The following is a 17961-nucleotide window of genomic DNA, read 5'->3' as shown; positions in this document are numbered from 1 at the left end:
TTACCAAACATATGTAGAAGAATACGTATCGGCCTAAACTAAGGAAAAAAATATTTTTTTTTATATATTTTTGGGGGGATATTTATTATAGCAAAAAGTAAAAAATATATATATTGTCGCTCTGTTTTTTGTTTATAGCGCAAAAAAATAAAACTGCAGAGGTGATCAAATACCACCAAAAGAAAGCTCTATTTGTGGGGAAAAAAAGGACATAAATTTTGTTGTACACCCCAACCCATAAGGTATACCCCAACCCAATAAGAACACCCAAACCATTAGGTACACCCCCAAACATTTAGGTACACCCCATCCATTAAGTACACCCCAACTGATTAAGTAAACTTCAACTATTAAGTGCATCCCAACCCATTAAGTATACCCCAACCATTGAGTACAACTCAACTATTGAGTACAACCCAACCCACAAAGTACACCCCAACCATTAAGTACAACCCAACAATTAGGTACACCCCAACCCATTGAGTACAACCCAACCATTAGGTCCACCCCAACCCATTAAGTACAGCCCAGCCATTAGGTCCACCCCAACCCATTAAGTACAACCCAACCATTAGGTACACCCCAACCCATTAGGTCCACCCCAACCCATTGAGTACAACCCAACCATTAGGTCCACCCCAACCCATTAAGTACAGCCCAGCCATTTGGTCCACCCCAATCTATTAAGTACAGCCCTGCCATTAGGTCCACCCCAACCCATTAAGTACAGCCCAGCCATTAGGTCCACCCCAACCCATTAAGTACAACCCAACCATTAGGTACACCCCAACCCATAGAGTACAACCCAACCATTAGGTCCACCCCAACCCATTAAGTACAGCCCAGCCATTAGGTACACCCCAACCCATTGAGTACAACCCAACCATTAGGTCCACCCCAACCCATTAAGTACAGCCCAGACATTAGGTCCACCCCAACCCATTAAGTACAACCCAACCATTAGGTACACCCCAACCCATTGAGTACAACCCAACCATTAGGTCCACCCCAACCCATTAAGTACAGCCCAACCATTAGGTACACCCCAACCCATTGAGTACAACCCAACCATTAGGTCCACCCCAACCCATTAAGTACAGCCCAGCCATTAGGTCCACCCCAACCCATTAAGTACAACCCAACCATTAGGTACACCCCAACCCATTGAGTACAACCCAACCATTAGCTCCACCCCAACCCATTAAGTACAGCCCAGCCATTAGGTCCACCCCAACCCATTAGGTACAGCCCAGCCATTAGGTCCACCCCAACCCATTAAGTACAACCCAGCCATTAGGTACACCCCAACCCATTGAGTACAACCCAACCACTAGGTCCACCCCAACCCATTAAGTACAGCCCAGCCATTAGGTCCACCCCAACCCATTAAGTACAACCCAACCATTAGGTACACCCCAACCCATTGAGTACACCCCAACAAGAGCACATGCCTCTCCAGAATGCATGTTTAGTGAAGGGCTTTTAGTACATTCAATCAACGATGGTGTGGCCTGGGAGCCCCTTTACTGGTTCACTTAAATGTCCATCAAGGACCAACCTGCACTGCAATAGACCCTAAGCTTTGATTCAGCAGAGCGAATCTTTGCGGTGCGGCTCATCGCTGGCTGCATTGCAGAAACAACATTTATGTGGACTTGCTAAAATACAATATAAAGCTTAGTAGGGTCCTCCTTTAATTCTAACTCCAATTTTCATATGAACGCTAATCCATTTGCAACCGCACATCGCCATCTGTTTATTGTAAAGTCGCCACAAGCGTCTCATCTAACAACAAGTGGTTTTCAGCAGGAAGCGAGGGCATCTGTTTTGGAAACAACTGTGCCCTCAACTGCAGTTAGCCGGGCGGCTGCCAGGCGGCAAACCTGTCAGGGGCTCTCAATGGAGACATGACAGCTGTCTATGGGGAGATTATCGCCTCTGGGATGGACAATGTGTCCTTCTCTTTATCTTCGAGCTGCTTCAATCCCATCTCCAAAATACACATATCTACTGCCGCAGAACCCGAAAATCCATCAAAAACCAGAACGTTAAACACATTTTAAAGTTCTGTTGCAGTGCAAGGGAAGGGTTCTAATCTTTGGACTTGGCAGGGAAGGGTTAGAACCCCTATCATGTCTTTATTTCCCAAGAATGATTAGAAATGAGGTGCTGGACGCAAATCTTCAACCTGTAGAAAAAAGTCATCTTTTAAACCTGAAAACAATTGATTAATTGGTGCTCACACAAAACAAGTTCACTGCATGCACTTCAGTCCTCTGATCATCCCAGGAGCATGCACTTCAGTCCTCCAATCATCCCCAGAGCATGCACTTCAGTCCTCCGATCATCCCAGGAGCATGCACTTCAGTCCTCCGATCATCCCCAGAGCATGCACTTCAGTCCTCCGATCATCCCCAGAGCATGCACTTCAGTCCTCCGATCATCCCAGGAGCATGCACTTCAGTCCTCCGATCATCCCAGGAGCATGCACTTCAGTCCTGCGATCAGCCCCAGAGCATGCACTTCAGTCCTCGGATCATCCCCAGAGCATGCACTTCAGTCCTCCGATCAGCCCCAGAGCATGCACTTCAGTCCCCCGATCATCCCCAGAGCATGCACTTCAGACCTCAGATCAGCCCCAAAGCATGCACTTCAGACCTCAGATCAGCCCCAAAGCATGCACTTCAGACCTCAGATCAACCCCGATGCATGCACTTCAGTCCTCCGATCATCCCAGGAGCATGCACTTCAGTCCTGCGATCAGCCCCAGAGCATGCACTTCAGTCCCCCGATTATCCCCAGAGCATGCACTTCAGACCTCAGATCAGCCCCAAAGCATGCACTTCAGACCTCAGATCAACCCCGATGCATGCACTTCAGTCCTCCGATCATCCCCAGAGCATGCACTTCAGTCCTCCGATCATCCCAGGAGCATGCACTTCAGTCCTCCGATCATCCCCAGAGCATGCACTTCAGTCCTCCGATCATCCCCAGAGCATGCACTTCAGTCCTCCGATCATCCCAGGAGCATGCACTTCAGTCCTCCGATCATCCCAGGAGCATGCACTTCAGTCCTGCGATCAGCCCCAGAGCATGCACTTCAGTCCTCGGATCATCCCCAGAGCATGCACTTCAGTCCTCCGATCAGCCCCAGAGCATGCACTTCAGTCCTGCGATCAGCCCCAGAGCATGCACTTCAGTCCTCCGATCATCCCAGGAGCATGCACTTCAGTCCTGCGATCAGCCCCAGAGCATGCACTTCAGTCCTCGGATCATCCCCAGAGCATGCACTTCAGTCCTCCGATCAGCCCCAGAGCATGCACTTCAGTCCCCCGATCATCCCCAGAGCATGCACTTCAGACCTCAGATCAGCCCCAAAGCATGCACTTCAGTCCTCCGATCATCCCAGGAGCATGCACTTCAGTCCTCCGATCATCCCCAGAGCATGCACTTCAGTCCTCCGATCATCCCCAGAGCATGCACTTCAGTCCTCCGATCATCCCCAGAGCATGCACTTCAGACCTCAGATCAACCCCCATGCATGCACTTCATACATCAGATCAACCCCGATGCATGCACTTCAGTCCTCCGATCAGCCCCCATGCATGCATTCATATCTCAGATCAGCCTCCATGCATGCACTTCAGACCTCAGATCAACCCCCATGCATGCACTTCATACCTCAGATCAGCCCCCATGCATGCACTTCATACCTCAGATCAGCCCCAATGCATGCATTTATACGTTTGATCAGCCCCAATGCATGCAATTGAGGCATGCAATCAGCCACAATGCATTCAATTCAGACCCATAGGTGTGTGTCTAAACCGCTGGCAACAAAAGTGAGTATACCCCTAAGTGAAAATGTCCAAATTGGGCCCAATTAGCCATTTTCCCTACCCGGTGTCATGTGACTCGTTAGTGTTACAAGGTCTCAGGTGTGAATGGGGAGCAGGTGTGTTAAATTTGGTGTTATCGCTCTCACTCTCTCATACTGGTCACTGGAAGTTCAACATGACACCTCAAGGAAAAGAACTCTCTGAGAGGAGGGGAAGCCGGCCCAGCTGTAGGGGGGGGAGGGGTACCAGGGGAGCACACAAGGGGCAGGGCAGCATAAAGCCGGTGGAAAAGGAGGGGAAGCTGGCAGAGCTGTGGGGGAGGGAGACCAGGGGAGCACACATAGGGTCGGGCAGCAGAAAGTCGGTGGGAGAGGAGAGTAGGGGAAGCCAGAAAAGCTACGGGGAGAAGGGGGACCAGGGAAGCACACATGGGGCAGGGCAGCAAAAAGCCTGTGAGGGAGGAGAGGAAGGGAAGCCAGCAGAGCTGGAGGGGGAAGGGGGACCAGGGGAGCACACATAGGGTTGGGGAGCAGAAAGTTGATGGGAGAGGAGAGGAGGAGAAGCCAGAAGAGCTGCGGGGGGACCAGGGGAGCACACATGGGGCAGGGCAGCAAAAAGCCTGTAAGGGAGGAGAGGAAGGGAAGCCAGTAGAGCAGTAGGGGGAAGGAGGACCAGGGGAGCACATATGGGGCTGGGCAGCAGAAATCCGGTGGGAGAGGAGGGGAAGCCAGAAGAGCTGTGGGGGGAAGGTGGACCAGAGCATCACACATGTGGCAGGGCAGCAGAAAGCCTGTGAGGGAGGAGAGGAAAGCAAGCCAGCAGAGCTGTAGGGGGAAGGGGGACCAGGGGAGCACCCATGGGGCTGGACAGCAGAAATCCAGTGGGAAAGGAGAGGAAGAGAAGTCGGTAGAGCTTTGGGGGGATGGGGGACAGGTGAGAACACATGGGGTCGGGCAGCAGAAAGCTAGTGGGAGAGGAGAGAAAGGAAAACTGAAAGAGCTGTGGGGGGAGGGGGGACCAGGAAGCACACATGGGGCTGGGTAGCAGAAAGCAAGTGGGAGAGGAGGGGAAGCCGGCCCAGCTGTGGCGGGAAGGGGAACCAGGGGAGTACATGGGGCCAGGCAGCAGAAAGCCAGTGGGAGAGGAGAGGAGGGAAAACCGGAAGAGCTGTGGAGGGAAGGGGGACCAGGGGGGTACACATGGGGCTGGGCAGCAGAAAGCCAGTGGGAGAGGAGAGGAGGGGAAGCCGGAATAGCTGTGGAGGGAAGGGGGGCCAGGGGAGTACACATGGGGCTGGGTAGCAGAAAGCCAGTGGGAGAGGAGAGGAGGGGAAGCCGGAGGAGCTGTGGGGGGAAGGGGGACCAGGGCATCAAACATGGGGCTGGGCAGCAGAAAGCCGGTAGAAGAGAATCCGGTAGAGCTGTGGGAGGAAGGGGAACCAGGGGGGCAAACATGGGGCTGGGCAGCAGAAAGTGTGAGGAGGGGAAGCCGGTCCAGCTGTGGGGGGTAAGGGGAACCAGGGGAGCACACATGGGGTGGGGCAGCAGCAAGCCGGTGGGAGAGGAGAGGAAGCCAGAAGAGCTGTGGGGGGAAGGGGGACCAGTCCCCTGTATTTTCCTCCTGTGGCAGCCGAATGCTGCCAAGAAGGAGAGGAGCAGAAGCCTACTTCCAGCTGTTGCAGGAAGAAAATAGAGATCGATCCCCCGGATTAGGGCGTGCCTAGGCACACCAGGCACACCCTGTGCGCATGCCTATGGTTCAGAGCTCAGATCAGCCCCCCCCCCCTGGAATGCACTTCAGATGTCAACTCAACCTCAAGGGATGCTTCTTCCACACGACACGACAGCGCCCTCACCCATTGGGTAGTTGGGTGGCTCAGGCTTTGTAAGGCCTAGTGAGGTGTCATTGCAGCCAATAACAGCAGGTGCCAGCTCAAACAGCATTGCAATTGGCATCTCAATCCAGGACGTAGATGGTGACCCTGGATGTTGCCTGAACAAAGATGGATGAGCGTGCACGTAACATATAAAGAAAATTCAGATGACAGGTCCACTTTACTTATATACTTTTCCAATCCTGTTTCCCGCGGTTCGGCGCTTCTGATAGCGCTTCTGGCGCTTCCGAGCGTTTAAATTTATTTTTACGAGCTCGGTCCCCGCTGCCGCCTGGTTTACGTCACCGCGACACTTCTATAATTGGAAACGGGGATGTCAGAGACAAAATGTCAAGCCATCTCTTTTTTTTTTCCTTTCCCTATAACGGGAAATACATTGCAGGCGCTACGGCAGGGGACTCATTAAAGTCAAGATAAACGCAGGCAGCGGCACATAAAACGTGAGGTACGGCCATTACGCCGTGTGTACACAAGGACTTAGGAGGCCTATAGTGCGCCTCCGTAATAAACAAGTCGTATCGCCGAGATGGATTGGATCGTTTGTCTCCCTGCCCGCCGCGGCTACGCGTAAGGTGACCGTTCCTTTAGAATATCCGGAGATCTCTAGTAAATAGTTATTTCGCCGCAACCGCGATGGGGTTTATGAGGAAGGGTGATGGAAAACGGTACAGAAAAACAAAAAATATTTTTTCCAGATCTGTTACACATTTTTTTTTTTTAATTCTCTGCGCAGTCTATCTTCGCTTCCTCCATGCAAAAAAAAAAAAAAAGTGCGTTTTGGGAACCGTCCATTATTTTTGGGCCAAAATCCCTCCCACTTGTTTGAGGCTTGTAAATTGTAAACATTTCTATAAAGATATTTCGAGAAAAAATAAAACCCTCGCACTTGTTTTAGGCTTGTAAATCGGAATTTTTCAATAAAAACATTTCAAGAAAATAATAATAATAAAAAAAACTTGTTTTGATGCTTGTAAAATTTCAATAAAAAATGTTTTAAGAAAGAAAAACCTCCTACTTGTTTGAGGCTTGTAAATTAAAAATTTTCAATAAAAATATTCCAAGAAAAAAAAACCCTTGCACTTGTTTGAAGCTTGTAAATTGAAAATTTTCTATAAAAATATTTCAAGAAAAACAAAAAATATTTTGGAGATCTGCTACACATTTTTTTTTTATTCTCTGCGCAGTCTATCTTCGCTTCCTCCACGCAAAAAAAAACTGCTTTTTGGGAACCGTCCATTATTTTTGGGCCAAAATTTTTACAATTTACAACCCTTAAAGTGGAAGTAAACCCACCTATCATTTTCAGCCAAGGAAGCTGCCATCTTGGCCTATGTTTAACCTTCAACTGCCATGGTGCTGCACATGTGATCAGTTATGACACCAGCCATTGGATGGTTTGACAGTTTGGTTGAGAGCACAACCAATGTCACAGTTAGAAATCCCGGCATGCCGGATATGTAACTGCTTTTTAAAACTGTTAAATCGATGGGTTTACTTCCGCTTTAAACAAGTGGGAGGGCCACTTGTTTGAGGCTTGTAAATTGTAAAAATTTCTATAAAGTTATTTCAAGAAAAAAATAAAACCCTTGCACTTGTTTTAGGCTTGTAAATTGGAATTTTTCAAGTAAAATATTTCAAGAAATACAAAAACTCCCACTTGTTTGAGGCTTGTAAATCGGAATTTTTCAATAAAAACATTTCAAGAAAATAATAAAAAAAAAACACTTGTTTTGAGGCTTGTAAAAATTCAATAAAAAATGTTTTAAGAATAACATGCGTGGTATGGATTTTAAGGGGAACTCCACGTCAATAAAAAATAAATGGCGTGGGGTCCCCCAAAAAATCCATACCAAGCCCTTTGGGTCTGGTTTGGATTTTAAGAGGAACTCCATGGCAAAATTAAAAAAAAAAACTGCGTGGCCCCCCCCCCCCCAATCCATACCAGGCCCTTTGGGTCTGGTATGGATTTTAAGGGAAACTCCATGCCAAAATATTAAAAAAAAAATAGTGTGGGGGCCCCCCTAAAATCCATACCAGGCTCTTATCTGAGCATGCAGCCTGGATCACAGGAAGGGGGGGATGAGCGAGCGCCCCCCCCCCTCCTGAACCATACCAGGCCGCATGCCCTCAACATGGGAAGGGTGCTTTGGGCCCCCCAAAGCACCTTGTCCCCATGTCGATGGGGACAAGGGCCTCATCCCCACAACCCTTGGTTGTTGAGGTCTGCGGGATTATCGAAATCTTGAGATCCGGGCCCCTAGATCCCGCTCCCCCCCATGTGAATGGGTAGGGGTACATTGTACCCCTACCCATTCACCAAAAAAGTGTCAAAAAGTAAAGACTACAAAAGACATTTTTTGACAATTCCTTTATTAAAAAAGTAAAAAAAAGTCTCCCGCAATGTCCATCCATCTTCAATCACGATTTTTATGATTTGCGCACCAGCGCCCAATAAAAAGCCACGGCTGCCTCTAAATAAAGCCGAATTTGTCTCTCCCAGCCTTATTTTCTGTTTCTCGCCGGCGATCGCTCATCCGCCCAGATGTGCCAAAAAATGAAACTTCGGAATATTTCGTCTTTTTTTTAATTGTCACATTTATTAGGCGCGTGGCGTTTTGAAGTCTTGTTTGAGACGGAGCGCCTTTCCCGGAGAACATCGCTCCTTTGATAAGTCGGCATTATCTTCCCTTTTTCACCGCTACTTCTCCGCTAATAGGCATGTCACTTACTCATCCAATTAGAGCGTAACCGCTGGATTGTTGGAGTGTGACAGCCTCGGGATCTTTATTAATAACCGCCGGCGTTCCAAATTAATTTAGGGACTTAATAACAGTTTAGAGTACTTCAAATTAATTAAGGGTTTCAAATTAAAGGGGGGGGTTCAGATAAAAAAAATTCCCACCGTTTCCCCAGCTTGGCGTGGGAAAGAGCCTGAAAGAAGGGCCAATCGGAATCCGGCCATCTTCCCTGAGTGCAAGGCTAGTTATGAGAGGGAGGATCTGATTGGTCGAGTTTAGTACAGTGTTTTATCTCTGGGATTACGGTATTTATCGGCGTATACCGCGCACCGGCGTATAACGCGCACCCCAAGCTTAGAAGGGAAGTTTAAGGAAAAAACGTACATTTTGGATGTCTTGCCCGGCGTCCATCGGCGGCCTTGTCCGGCGTCCGTCTGCGGCCTTGCGCAGGGTCCGTCCAGCCTTGTCGGTGTCCGTCTGCTGTCTTTCCCGGCGTCCATCGGCGGCCTTGCGTGGGGTCCGTCCAGCCTTGTCGGTGTCCGTCTGCTATCTTGCCTGGCGTCCATCAGCGGCCTTGTCCGGCGTCCGTCTGCCGGGGGTTGCAGCGTTGTGTGTTTGAGTTTGGCGCCTTGGTCGAGCTGTGCAGAGCCGGATTTCCGGTGTCTTCGGCTCCTCTCGGCTTCTCTCGCGTGGCTGCGGGCGGAGCCTCGCGTGGCCGAGCCTAGCCCAGTACACTCAGCTCGGTCTTTGTCGGTCCTTGTCGGTGGCACTCTGAGACAGCGAGGATCGGCGTATAACGCGCACCCACGATTTCCCCCTGATTTTAAGGGGGAAAAAGTGCGCGTTATACGCCGATAAATACGGTATTTCTTTACCTGGAGTTCATCTTTAAACTTCCTCTGGACACAACGTATGACCTTGTGTGTCTTTTGCCGTGACCTTGAGGGGCCATTATCAGCGATGCACTCACATTAATGTATTTGTTTTCATGTGTTATAATAAGGCAGTCCATTCCTTTCATTCATTCATTCATTCTTTCATTTTCTTCAACTATTCATTATTTAATTTCCTTTATTAATTCATTCTTTCACCTTCTTCATTCCTTTGTTCTTTCAGATATTCATTCTTTCATTCCCTTCATTCATCGTTTTATTCATTCACTTATTAACCACTTCAATACCGGGCCTATTCTGGCACTCCTCTCCTACATGTACAAATCATCATTCTTTTGCTAGAAACTTACGCAGAACCCCCACACATTATATATGTTTTTTTAGCAGACACCCTAGCCACTTAAGCCCCGGACCAATATGCTGGCTAAAGACCCAAGGGGTTTTAACAGTTCGGGACTGCGTCGCTTTAACAGACAATTGCGCGGTCGTGCGACGTGGCTCCCAAACAAATTGGCGTCCTTTTTTCCCCACAAATAGAGCTTTCTTTTGGTGGTATTTGATCACCTCTGCGGTTTTTATTTTTTGCGCTATAAACAAAAATAGAGCGACAATTTTTAAAAAAATGCAATATTTTTTACTTTTTGCTGTAATAAATATCCCCCAAAAACATATATAAAATTTTTTTTTTTCCTCAGTTTAGGCCGATACGTATACTTCTACATATTTTTGGTAAAAAAAAATCGCAATAATCGTTTATCGGTTGGTTTGCGCAAAATTTATAGCGTTTACAAAATAGGGGATAGTTTTTTTTGCATTTTTATTTTCTTTATTTTTTTTACTAGTAATGGCGGCGATCAGCGATTTTTTTCGTGACTGCGACATTATGGCGGACACTTCGGACAATTTTGACACATTTTTGGGACCATTGTCATTTTCACAGCAAAAAATGCATTTAAATTGCATTCTTTATTGTGAAAATGACAGTTGCAGTTTGGGAGTTAAACACAGGGGGCGCTGTAACATTTAGGGATCACCTAGTGTGTGTTTACTAGTGTAGGGGGGTGTGGCTGTAGGACTGACACCATCGATCGAGTCTTCCCTATAAAAGGGATCACTTGATCGATGCGCCGCCACAGTGAAGCACGGGGAAGCCGTGTTTACACACGGCTCTCCCCGTTCTTCAGCTCCGGGGAGCGATCGCGACGGAGCGGCTAAAAACAAATAGCCGCGCCGTCGTCCCGGATCACTCCCCGAGCGGACCCGACCTCCGCATGTACCGGGGGGGGTCCCGATCGGACCCCCCACCCACGTCTAGCAGAGGACGTACAGGTACGTTGATGTGCCTGTCCGTGCCATTCTGCCGACTTAAATGTACATGAGGAGGTCGGGAAGTGGTTAAGGAATAAAACGACGGTCATTGCAATGTTTTATCTTGCACGGTATTTGCGCAATAATTTTTCAAACGTCTTTTTTTTGGAAAAAAATTGTTTCATGAATTAAAAAAATAACAAAACAGTAAAGTTAGCCCAATTTTTTTGTAAAACATGAAAGATGAAGTTACGCAGAGTAAATAGATACCTAACATGTCACGCTTTAAAATTGCGCACACTCATGGAATGGCGCCAAACTTCGGTACTTAAAAATCTCCATAGGCAACGCTTTGAAATTTTTTACAGGTTACCAGTTTAGATTTACAGAGGAGGTCTAGTGCTAGAATTGTTGCCGGCACTCTAACGCACGCGGCGATACCTCACATGTGTGGTTTAAACGGCGTTTACATATGTCGGCGGGACTTGCGTGTGTGTTCGCTTCTGCGTGCGAGCTACCGGGGACAGGAGCGTTTTAATTTTTTTTCTTTTTTTTTTTTTTTCTTTACATATTTATTTCTTTTTTTACATTTTTTAAATGTATTTTTATCACTTTTATTCCTATTACAAGGAATGTAAACATCCCTTGTAATAGGAAATGTGTGTGACAGGTCCTCTTTATGGAGAGATGCGGGGTCAATAAGACCTCTCTCCTCCAGGCTGGAAACCATGAGATCGGTGAAAATTTTTTTACCGATCTCATGATTACTGTTGCTTAGCAGCCGCAATCGCGGCTTTGTTTACATACGGGGACCTGGGCGTGACGTCATCACATCGCGCCCGGGTCCTCCGACGGTCATAGAGATGACTGGTGAATATCTGGTCACCAGTCATCTCTATGCTTCCTGTCAGCGCCGGACGATTCTTTCTTCGGGCCCCCAATGGCACGGGAGAGCCCGGAGAAGCACCGGATGGCGGCGGAAGGGGGGGATGTCCCCTCCCGCCGCCTATAAGTGACAGGTTATTTACATATCTAGCTTGGACATGTTTATCATATGTTATGTTATGTTTATCATAATATGAGGTGATCCACAGTTCATTGTATATTACCAGGATGTGTTATGTGGGGGAGGGGTGGATTTCTCACTTTGTATACTGTGGATCACCTCATATTATAATAAACATAACATAACACATGATAAACATGTCCAAGCTAGATATGTAAATAACCTGTCACTCAAAGCAAGGAGAGAGGAAAGGACTTTGTATTTAGACAGGGTTTTATCTGGAAGTCTGTTAATTTTCACTGAACAATAAAAGAGGATTGCTCAGAGCTGGATTAACTCTGTGTGGCAAGACTGGGCACAGATGATAGGAAATCTAAGGCCGGGTACACACGAACAAACATGTATGGTGAAAGCGGTCCGTCGGACCGTTTTCACCATACATGTCTGCCAGAGGGCTTCTGTACGATGGTTGTACACACCATCGTACAGAAGTCCGAGCGTAAACAATACGCGGGGCGTGTCCGCGTCGTCGCCGCGACAATGACGCGGAGACGTGGGCGGGCCTGCCATTTAAAGGCTTCCACGCATGCGTCGAAGTCATTCGACGCATGCGAGGGACGGCGGGCGCCTGGACATGTACGGTAGGTCTGTACTGACGACCGTACATGTCCGAGCGGGCAGAATTCCAGCGGACGGTTTTAAAACACGTCCAGGAATATTTGCCCGCTGGGAAAAGGCCCGGCGGGCAAATGTTTGCTGGAATTCGGCCCGCTCGCGCCCACACACGACCGAACATGTATGCTGAAACTGGCCCGCGGACCAGTTTCAGCATACCTGTTTGGTCGTGTGTACGGGGCCTTATACTCTACATTGTGACATAAAAAAAAGATATATATATATATTTTTGGGTTTACATCCACTTTAATTTACAATGAAGTCTACAGCCCTGAAGTCGCATGAAAGTCATTGACCAAAGTCGTGCATGAGCTACTTTGAAGTCGCTGCGACTTTAAGTCGCATAGATATATGAACTCTACTCATTGGAAAACATGGGGTGCAACTTGTCATGCGACTTCGATGTCCAAATAGCACAGGTGTGAATGGAGGGATGACTCCGTAATCTGCGGTATACCTTCACAAAGCTGCGGCCGGATCACAATCTCCGCCTTCGTAAATCAGTTTTGCCGCGGTAGATCACGGTATTCACAGACGGCGCTGACTAAGTCCTTCTGCTATTTTTTGGCCGCCCGTGTATTGTGTGAGCCTGGGAATAATGTGGGTGAGATGGGGGATTGGATACGGTCACCTCTCATCTGACATTCCTTTCGGTTGAGGGTCGGGATTCACCGCGAGGTCTTAAAGCTGAACTTCGCCTGAGAAATATCCGGATGAGATCCGCAATCTGTACGTGAGAGGTCTCGGGGGGACTGGCAATTTGGTTCAACCGCTGCGGCCGGGACCCTGACCTCACTTTTTTGGCAGCTTGGTCACTGACCCGCCCCCTTCTCTGCAAGCTGCTCATTGGTCAGTGCATTGATGAGGTCATCACCCTGCACTCGTCTTCTGCCAGTAAGCTTCCAGTGTTAGGTTGGATATGCAGTAGATGCTGGCTGGGTGAGAAGGGGCAAATGCCCATGAAAGCGTAACTAAAGGCAAGAATACATGCCTATGCTCCGACGGTCTGATGCCTGAGAGGTCATTCCCTGGTGGCGGCATCCTATCATTGGCTTCTTGCAGGTCTTGGGCCATCTTCTTTAGCAGGTGCGGGATGAGGTCACTCCTGTGCAGGGTGATGTCACTCCTGTGCGGGGTGACGTCACTCCTGTGCGGGATGACATCACTCCTGTGTGGGATGACATCACTCCTGTGTGGGATGACGTTACTCTTGTGCTGGATGACGTTACTCCTGTGCCAGATGAGGATGACGTGACTCATGTGCGGGATGACTTCACTCCTGTGCGGGATGACTTCACTCCTGTGCGGGATGATGTCACTCATGTGCGGGATGATGTCACTCCTGAGCGGGAAAACTTCACTTCTGTGCGGGATGACATCACTCATGTGCGGGATGATGTCACTCCTGAGCGGGATGACTTCACTCCTGTGCGGAATGACTTCACTCCTGTGCGGGGTGACGTCACTCCTGTGCGGAATGACTTCACTCCTGTGCGGGATGACTTCACTCCTGTGCGGGATGACTTCACTCCTGTGTGGGAAGACTTCACTCCTGTGTGTGATGACGTCACTCCTGTGCGGGATGACGTCACTCCTGTGCGGGATGACGTCACTCCTGTGCGGGATGACGTCACTCCTGTGCGGGATGACTTCACTCCTGTGCGGGATGACGTCACTCCTGTGCGGGATGACTTCACTCCTGTGCGGGATGACATCACTCCTGTGCGGGATGACATCACTCCTGTGCGGGATGAAGTCACTCCTGTGCGGGATGACGTCACTCCTGTGCGGGATGATGTCACTCCTGTGCGGGATGATGTCACTCCTGTGCGGGATGACGTCACTCCTGTGCGGGATGACGTCACTCCTGTGCGGGATGATGTCACTCCTGTGCGGGATGACGTCACTCCTGTGCGGGATGACATCACACCTGTGTGGGATTACTTTACACATGTGCGGGATGACTTCACTCCTGTGCGGGAGTGAAGTCCCTATGTCCATGGACACCCTCCCGGAACAACAGAGCCACGCTGTAGCCATCTTTCGGCTATGGCATGGTTAGGAAGTGGATATTCTGCATCAAAAACGCATGGAGAGTGTTTACCATTGATTCCTATGGCCTTAGTTCACACCAGTACAGTGCGATTCAATGCAGTCAACAAAAGTAGAACATGCTGCATTTTTCTGTATGAAGCACGTCTGGAACGTGGCAAAATGCATCAAAAACGCACTTGAGATAAATTGAGATAAAGGAAAAAATTCACTAAAACGCATCAAATATGCATAAAACTGCACCAAAACGCAATAAAATGCATAAAAAAAATGCACATGCAGGAATGCATCTGCAACGCAGAAATTGCGGTGTGAACTGGTTCTAGGTAGCCTTTTATGCTCTGGAATCATTGCGACTTCCGTATGATGTGACCACTGTGATTGGCTCTCACAACAGGCACGCGATCCCGTTGGATCCTGAAAAGAAGCTGCGACCCGGAGCTGTCAGTGACAGCTCGGTCTGTGAAATGGGAGAGCGCTGTCAACACACAACGGGACAGATTCTCAAAGAGATACGACGGTGTATCTCTGAGTTCTGCCGGTCGTATCTATGCTCCTGATTCATAGAATCAGTTACGCATAGATATTCCTAAGATCCGACAGGTGTAACTGTGTTACACCGTCGGATCTTAAGCTGCAATTCCAGGCCGGCCGCTAGGTGGCGTTTCTGTTTTTTTACGCGACAATTATGCAAATGAGGAGTTACGCCGATTCACAAACAAACGACCGCCCGGCGCTTTTTTTTTACATCGTTTGCGTTCAGCTTTTTCCGGCGTATAGTTACCCCTGGGTCTATGAGGCGCAGCCAATGTTAAGTATGGGCGTCGTTCCCGCGACGAAATTTGAATTTTTTACGTTGTCTGCGTAAGTCGTTCGCGAATACAGATGGACGTAATTTACGCAAACGTCGAAACCAATGACGTCCTTGCGACGTCATTTGGAGCAATGCACGCTGGGAACATTTCCGGACGGCGCATGCGCTGTTCGATCGGCGCGGGGACGCTCCTGATTTGAATAGTACACTCCCCCTAGCCGCGGAATTTGAATTCCGCCGGGGGATTTACGATACGCCGCCGCAAGTTTTGAGGTAAGTGCTTTGTGAATTAACCACTTGCCTCAAAAACTTGCGGCGGCGGATCTTAAATCAGATCCGCTAACCTATGTGAATCTGGCCCACCATCTTGCCGATGTAGACGACCTAGTGTGTGAAGGCTAGATGTTACAGCATACAAGAGTTTAATAATAATATTATTATCTTACCCTATGAATGTGCATGTGAATCGCACGGCATTCCTGTCCAACCCACCTGCAATTTAGTGCGGTGCGATTAGAGCCCACTCGTTGTGAATAGGTTCGAATCGCACCAAAGTCGTGCATGCACCAATCTTGGAAGCGCACTGCAACTGGATCACATGGTACTTTCTTGCCATGCAATCCGTGTTGCAGGCAAACGCAGTGCGTTTGGGGGGTGTCATTAAGATTGCACCGACACCCACTGTAGATCGCAAGGGCAGTGCGTATTTGACTGCGGTGCGGGAAATGCACACTGATCGAGGGGTTTCCCGCACCGCTTTAGTGTGAACCTAGGCTTTAATTCCTTTCTTCTTCTTGTACTCAGATCTACAGTGCGTGTATCTATCGCATATCATCGCCTTGATTGGCGTAACCTTCGTACAACCGTATTGTGATTCACCATGATACAACGTATAAAAGGTCAGATGAGATCATTCTCTGCTGTGAAAATGTCCCAGAATTCTCGGAGTGATCTCATTGTGTGTAATTCCGATTGTCAGGGTACTCAGCACACAAGACTGAGAAAGATCAAGCAACAGGTGGGGGATCAGATCCTCTCCCCTCCCCCGCCACTCCATCTTCCCCGCTATCACCTCCTCCAAAGACAATAACCGTATTCTTATATCTTTTATGATAGCCCACTCACATGATCTTTAATTCGTTTCAGATAAAGAGGACCATTCCTTTATTATTTTGGTGCTATGGTTTCAAAATTTGAAGCGGAACCATGAGATTTCGGGCACCAGGACCAGTAGAGGAGGCATCAAGTTTTCAACTTTCTTCTCTTGTTTTCTCGAGCTTTATGAAATCGGAAGCCATCAAAGTCATTTTACCCCCTGGTGGTCCCACCATGAAGGTCCAACCATGAAGGTCCTTGTTTAAAAACAAAAAAATCTGGTGGCAACTTGGCCCAGTTATGCGCCTGCATTGTCACCCCGTCACACGCTCCCCCGGTGGAGACGACAAGTGGCCGCTCTGACACACACATTCTGCAGTCATGGTCCACCAACCACCATTGCCACTTTTTAGGAAGCTGGCCTAGAAGAATGATGGGCGATGCTGCTGGATGGACTCTGCGTAGACAGGAACACAGGGCTGATGTTTCAGATAAAGAGGACCATTCCTTCATTTTTTTGGTGCTATAGTTTCAAAATTTGAAGCGGAACCATGAGATTTCGGCACCAGGACCAGTAGAGGAGGCATCAAGTTTTCAACTTTCTTCTCTTGTTTCTCGAGCTTTATGAAATCCGAAGCCATCAAAGTCAATTTACCCCCTGGTGGTCCCACCATGAAGGTCCCACCATGAAGGTCCCATCATGAAGGTCCAACCATGAAGGTCCTCGTTTAAAAAAATAAATAAATCTGGTGACAACTTGGCCAGTTATGCGCCTGCATTGTCACCCCGTCACACGCTCCCCTGGTGGAGACGATAAGTGGCCGCTCTGACACACACATTCCACAGTCATGGTCCACCAACCACCAATTGCCACTTTTTAGGAAGCTGGCCTAGAAGAATGACGGGCGATGCTGCTGGATGGACTCTGCGTTGACAGGAACACGGGGGCTGACGTTTCTCCTCCGACAGGGAGAGAATATAAACCAGAAAGGAAAGAAGCGGCACCACCAGCAAACCCTTTCTCTTTTTTTTCTCTCTAAACAAAAGTCTTAGTTACTATTTTATTAACTTACATGATTAAAATGAAAGTCACTTACTGGTAAGCTGTAACTCAGAACATTTGGGTAACATTTTGGTCTTTTTCTTTTTCAATAAACTTCATTTCATAGGGAACCGTGCATTAAAAACAACGCTGTCCACCAGAGCTGAGCATAGTGCAGTGGTCCCAAACTGTGGCCCAGGGGGCCCAAATGCGGTCCTTTGCTTGCCTTTATCTGGCCCTTGGGGCCCTATTCCTCCCACTGATACCAATGATGGGGCACTATTCCTCCCACTGACACCAACAAAGGGGCACTATTCCTCCCACTGATACCAATGATGGGACACTATTCCTCCCACTGACACCAATGGTGGGACATTATTCCTCCCACTGATACCAATGATGGGACACTATTTTTCCCACTGACACCAATGATGGGGTAGTATTCTTTCCACTGTTGTCAATCAAGGGGTACTAGTGCTCCCACTGACACCTAGGATAGGGCACTATACCTCCCACTGATGCCAATGATGGGACACTATTCCTCCCACTGACACCAATGATGGGGTATTATGTTAAGCAAAGATGAAGCCGTATCAGGGGTTATG

This window comes from Rana temporaria, chromosome 13, assembly GCF_905171775.1.
Source record: "Rana temporaria chromosome 13, aRanTem1.1, whole genome shotgun sequence".
In the NCBI taxonomy this organism is placed as follows: Eukaryota; Metazoa; Chordata; class Amphibia; order Anura; family Ranidae; genus Rana; species Rana temporaria.
This window is presented reverse-complemented; position numbering follows the sequence as displayed.